The sequence below is a fragment of the Fukomys damarensis genome, unplaced genomic scaffold, assembly GCF_012274545.1.
Source record: "Fukomys damarensis isolate Sample0158 unplaced genomic scaffold, DMR_v1.0_HiC HiC_scaffold_26, whole genome shotgun sequence".
Taxonomy (NCBI): domain Eukaryota; kingdom Metazoa; phylum Chordata; class Mammalia; order Rodentia; family Bathyergidae; genus Fukomys; species Fukomys damarensis.
Window position 1 is genome coordinate 4,966,600 of NW_022900938.1, and position 6,246 is coordinate 4,972,845.

At 37.8% G+C, this 6,246-nt stretch overlaps 1 pseudogene; it reads left to right on the forward strand.

Moving 5' to 3' along the window:
• Nucleotides 1–3,213: 3,213 nt before the first annotated feature.
• Nucleotides 3,214–3,706, forward strand: LOC104867538 (annotated as a pseudogene).
• The last annotated feature ends 2,540 nt before the right edge of the window (nt 3,707–6,246 follow it).

Genomic DNA, 6,246 nt, shown 5'->3' on the forward strand with positions numbered 1-6,246 from the left:
CGACTAGAGCTCTAAATGCTGATTGAATTAGACTGAGAGTGTGGGCAGAACACAAATCCTCAAGATGAAACAGAGTAGGTGGATGCAGATCTGAGAAGAGGGGAAACTTGCTTTCTTCTTCCTCTTGGTCCTATAATGGGGAAGCCTCCCACCATGTTGTAGGAAGGAGAGCAGTTGAGTGACAGGTGGTGGTGTCCAGCATATGTGTGATGCACCTTGGATAAATTCATCCATCTAGAAACCTCTGATCTAAAACAGTCTTAACAGAGGAAACATTAAGTGTTGATATGGAGCAAGCAACTAAGGACCATCCACCTTGCTGTTGCTTATATAAGTTTTTATTGTTTGCTCAATTGTAAGGGGCAGGGACCAAAGAGACAGCACCGTCTTCATGAAAGTGGGCAGTGAGTGACATCTTATTGAATAGTAGGGGGTTGAGTTAAATTTGAGCTATCAAAGTGGGGATACAAGAAATAAATTACTTTATTGTAGGAAAATGAAGTTACAGTTAGTAATCTTTTTAAAATTTGTAGACTCAAATAAAGTAGTTCTTAAAAGAATTGCAGCATGAATATAATGTCCTTGATAAGAGTTTTCTAAAATCCAATGGCTATTTTGCTTTGTTCAAACAGGAACTCATGTTATGTTCTTAGAAAACCCTTAAAAGAGACCTTCACAAGCATATCCAATCTTTCCTACTAAAGCCACAAGTCATAAGCAAATACTGAGAAATTCATTTGAAAACATTCTGAACTGTTTAAAATGCAATTCTGTACTTTTATTATTTCAAATTGCTAAGTTTAGACATTTCCAAAGTTAAAGCAATCAATTGCTTGTTTCTTCTGTCTGCAACTATGTACACACTTGCACCAAGTAATAACCTTTGTGTTAGGATGAAAGATTAAACATTCATTTAATTTAGCTTAGGTTCCGTTTTTTTTTCAATTAGGAAGAGAAAATCCTTTCAAGTGCAATAGGTTATTTATATTTGTTTTGCTTCATTAATAAAACTAAATAATGCTTTTGTGTTCATGGTCATTAATGCTGCTGAAAAGAAATTATATTAAATGAGTGGTTTGTAGTAAAAATTAAAACAAGAGGTACAAATTAAGTTTTAATAATTTTCTCTTTATTGTAATCTCAAATTATTAGCAAAAATGTAAGATTTTTATAAGAAAATATTTTTGGTTAATTTATGTATTAGGTATAAATCTTTGGCAAATTGAATATCTACTTCTAAAGCAAAAAAATCTATATTTAGCCCTACCAAAACTTTATTATTTTGCCTGATACTGAAATTTAACATACATTTTCAAATTGCTCATTCGTGTTTATCGCAGCCAGTTTGTAACAGCTAAAACTTGGAAACAACCCATTTGCCCATCAGTTGGAGACTGGATAAAGATGTGGTTTTTCTATAAAATGGAATATTACTTAACCACAAAGAATGAGAAATTAGAGTCGTTCATAGTAAAATGGATGCCTACTGAGGATATGCTCTTAAGTGAAATAAATAAGTCACACATGGAATAGTTTCTCTGGTGTGAAAAACTATAATAGCACATAAGATCCTAATGGTATAATTGACAATGTGAAATAGGAAGAAAAGGGGTAAAGGTGTAGGGGAAGTGGGAAGGGTAGGGGAAAGGTAATAAGGGAGAAGAAAAACATGAGAAAATGAGAAGATGGAAATAAAGTGGTTGTAAATGGGGAGGGGAGGAGGGGGTGAAGGGAGGGCAGGGACAGGGGGAAAAATGAGAACCAAGACCTGTCATGTAAAGGTACAAGATGCCATCAGTGAATGTAACTGTATTGTATACCTAAAATGTACCAATAAATTCAATGAGAAAAAAAAAAACTATGATATTTTAAATATGTGTGGTAGACAAAATATGACCCTCCCTAATACAGGAAATGAGGGTGAGTTTAATTGTATCTATTTGATTGGTGGAGTTAGTGCCTGGGGGATTAGTTCTGCTGTTCCTGTGGGTTGTGGTGAAAAAAAAAAACTATGATATTTTAAATATGTGTGGTAGACAAAATATGACCCTCCCTAATACAGGAAATGAGGGTGAGTTTAATTGTATCTATTTGATTGGTGGAGTTAGTGCCTGGGGGATTAGTTCTGCTGTTCCTGGGTGGGTTGTGGACTCATGGCATCGAGCGCTTTGTGTAGTCCCTGACCCCTTCCTCTATGGCCTCGTTCCCTTGCTGTGCCTCTTGGTTGCTATAAAGTAAGTATCCTTGTTCCCCCAAGCCCTTCTACTGTGATGTTTCTGCCTTAAAGTCAATTAACCATGAACTGCATCCTCTAAAACCACGAGCCAAATTATACCTCCCCTCCTTGCTTTTGTAGGGTTAGGGTGTTGTGTCTCAGGGACAGAAAAGCCATCTAATACACGAGAATCTGTGACTGTGTTTTCATAGCAAGAGAGAATTTACAGATATGATCCAAGTTAAAGATTTCCAGAAGTATCTGGGCCAGCCCTCTCTGACCAGACAAGTCCTTAGAAGTAGAGAAACTCTCCTAGATATAGCCAGAAAAAGACATGGCTGCAGAAAGAAAAGTCAAGGAGAAATTTATCTTATTTAAATTTAATGATGGAAGAAGGGGATAAGGTTTGCTGGCAGTGTCTAAAAACATGAAAGACAAGGAAATAGGTTATTTTCTACAGCTCACAAACACCTCAATTTAGAATGGAAACTGTTAGTTCTACTTCCGATCTTGAGAGCTGTAACATAACAAACTGTGTTGTCTCTACATTGTGGTGATTTGTTTTGGCCCCAAAGAAAGCAAATGTATTATGCTGCATTTTAAGTAGAAATACTTTGGAAGTTGGGATTGATCTTATATGATTTAAAAAATTATTTCCAATATTGATATAATTTTAAAGTGAAAAAGTTTTATGACACTATACTGATTTTTCATAAGTCAATATTTTTCAAAGTGTTTCTGAAAATCAAATACGTATAAGTTTATCACAAAATAATCAATAACAAATTAATTAAAAGTCCCAAATTCTACTGCTTAACATGTCATGTCTGCTATTAAATTTCCCTTTGAGGTCCTTTCAAATGAATTCAAATGATGGGAGAAATATTGTCAATGTGGAATAAATGAAAGACTGTGACTGGTTCCATTTTAAAAATTCAATCAGTGGGCTCTTTCTCAAGTCCATCTTCACAGTAGTGATTGCTCTGTCAGCTGTCAACATGCAGCTCTTTGTCCCAGCCCAGGACCTACATACTCTTGTAATGACCAGCCAGGATGTGCTCTCCCAGATCAAGGCTCACGTGGCCTCGCTGGACGGTAACCCACTGGAAGATCGAATTGGGCTCCTGGCAGACCAGCTGCTAGAGGATGAGGCCACCCTAGGCCAGCGTGGGGTGAAGCTTTGGCCACCGTGGAAGTAGCTGGCCACCTGCTTGGAGGTAAAGTCCATGGTTCCCTACTGCAGGCTGGAAAACTGAGAGGGCAAACTCTGAAGGTGGCCAAATAGGAGGAGGAGGTGGAAAAGGAGAGGAGGGAAAGAGGAAGGGAGGGGGAGGGAGAAGAAAAAGAGGAAGAGGAAGAAGGAGGAAAAAGAGGAGGAGGAGGAGGAGGAGGAGGGAAGGAGGAGTGGTTGCAGAGTTGCAGTACATCTGGCAGTTTGTCAACCTTGTGCCCACTTTTGGCAAGAAGAAAGTCCCCAATGCCAACTCTTAAACCCTGTGTAACCCTGGCTTTCTCTAAGAAAGCCACTTCACCCAGGCAAAAGGAAAAGAGAATTCAATCAGAGGATGCATGTGGACAAGCCTTCTAAAGAGTACAAAGATGGCTAACTTATTAATCAACAAGAGTAATACAATATCACAGTATTTCTAAAACAATACCAATAGCTTAAAATCACTAAGGAGAGATTTTTATCGCACTCAGTCACCAATGCTTTTTAAATGTGGTATATTCATACCCAAGAGGCAATTTAAAATTATACTTTAACTCATTTTCTTGACTTGTATAAACTGGTGGTTCACAATTTAAATTGAAAGTCATGCAAAACACTGAGGTCCAAGTGCCATGTGGAAAATGTGTGCTAATGAATTTCTATCTATGTATCTATCTGTGGATATTAAAATCATGTATATATTTTAAAGGTATATATATATACAACTTAAATTTAGAAAAACTTAAATTTTATACATATTTTTCCTTTCTTAAATGGCTGGTATCACCCACTTTCTATAATTCTTTTTCCATTTTTACATAGTGTATAATTTTATATGATCTTCAATATTATCAATGTAAAACTTGATAATGGACTCATAATTTTTCACTGATTATTTTGAGGATAGTGCAGGATAAGTAGCTGTACTTTAACTTGTTGAAAAGTACACTATAGTGTTAACAGTAAGGTCTTTTGTAAAGTAGGAATCGTCTCCTCCCTCTAGGTTTCTGTGTGTTCTTACCGGAGACAGACCTATTGTTAAGACAAATGTGTAACTTCTAAGGTATAGGTCAGGCTTCTGGAACGTGAAGGTCCCCGGGTCACCAGATTTTCTTCTCACTGTTTGACCCTGCCCGCTCCCTGTCCTTACCGAGCTCTCTGCAGCTGCCCTGAATCCCGAAGCCAGCCCGGGTGACAGTTTGTTCTGCCTCGGTGAAGCCTAGATGTAGAGAAGTGAAGATTAAAGGGCTCCCCCTGTGTTTCTGTTAACACCGTTCCCTTGGCTGCAGCTTTGACCCTGGACTGAACCGTGAGCGCTTCAAGAAGCCTTCAGCTGTTGGAGGAAAATACTACATCGTACTTCCATCTATATTGCATTTTATTCTTCAATTCCAATTTGTGTGTATGCTTTTTATAGTTAATAAATATGAATTATTTTTAATGATTTGAAGAATTATTATGAACTACTTTCAGAGTTTATACATAATCTTTTGGTTCAATAAATTTGAGAGTTCCCTGGCAACTCTAGTGGGGAGAAATCCTAGCTGTCTGAAATAACTGCTGGTGATACGTTTTCTTAGCTGAAGACGACTTCGCTCCTTTCCTGGACTTCTTATGACTAAGCAGTTCTTTCCCGATTCTCCAGCCACTCCTTAGACCAAGGTTGGCAATGTTTTATTGAATGACAGAGATAATAAGTATTTTTCCAGCTATATGTTTGCTGTCACAACTACTCAGCTCTGCAGATCTGGTGCTAACAGACAATATGTAAACAGGTGGGCAGGACTGTGATGTACTATTAGTTGTTTTATACAAATGTATCACGATAGATTTGGCCACAAACTACCATTTTCTGACCACTACTTCAGACTCTGACATTTACTTAAGCTTTCCATTTGACAAATCAAAATTCTAAGTGTCACCTTTCCGCTGACACTAAGGTTAGACTCTTTCCAACTGCAACGTGGTTATTAAAGCTTCATAAATTCCTTTGTCCTAGAAAAAAATTCGCATTTATTTCTGGGAGAATTGTCATACCTTGTCTTAGTAGTGTATATTTTCTGCTACTTAAAAAGTGCAAAGGTTTTATATTTTCAAGAAATAGTTTTTATTTCAGTTCATGCATACTACTGCAGCAAAACATCTCAAATTAGAGAATTCATGCACACCAGAAAACTTATATTTCTTATAAGTTCTTGAAAACAGAAGTTTTCCTCCAAGGTGTGGGCAAGTGTGTGGGGAGAGACCCAGTCTCTGCTCTGGGGTCACTTTGTGGCTGAGCTTTGCTGGCTGGAGGCAGAAAGGACCAAATGATCAGCCCATCCCCTAAAAGCCGCACCCTTCGTACTACTTCCCTGGGCATTTTCTTCCTATGTGGATTTTGCAGCAGGCACAAACAGAACCATAGAATATGTGTTTTCTAAAACACCACTGATACATGTACTGCTGTTTATAATGCCATTTTCATGTATTCATCTATTTACCACAGAAATTTATACCAGGCCAAAAGAGTAAATTCATATAGAATACATTTTGCAATTTCCCTATCTATGAAGTGTGAAATATCAGGATGCAAATCTTGGGGAGTAAGAAAGTATCACAAGGGTCTTCCATCATTAACTGAACGTGCGATTTACTCACAGCTATCAGATTATTTGCAGTCTTTTGCTTTTATCGAGGAGGCTCAAATAAAAGACTTCGCCTGTGCACTGTTTGACAGTGTGCAAACCAAGACATGAGGTTGTTGGGTGCACGGTCCGGGTATTGCAACTTGTGTGTGTGTTGACCAGTTGTCCTCTGCTGGACGTTGTGTCTCCCAGCA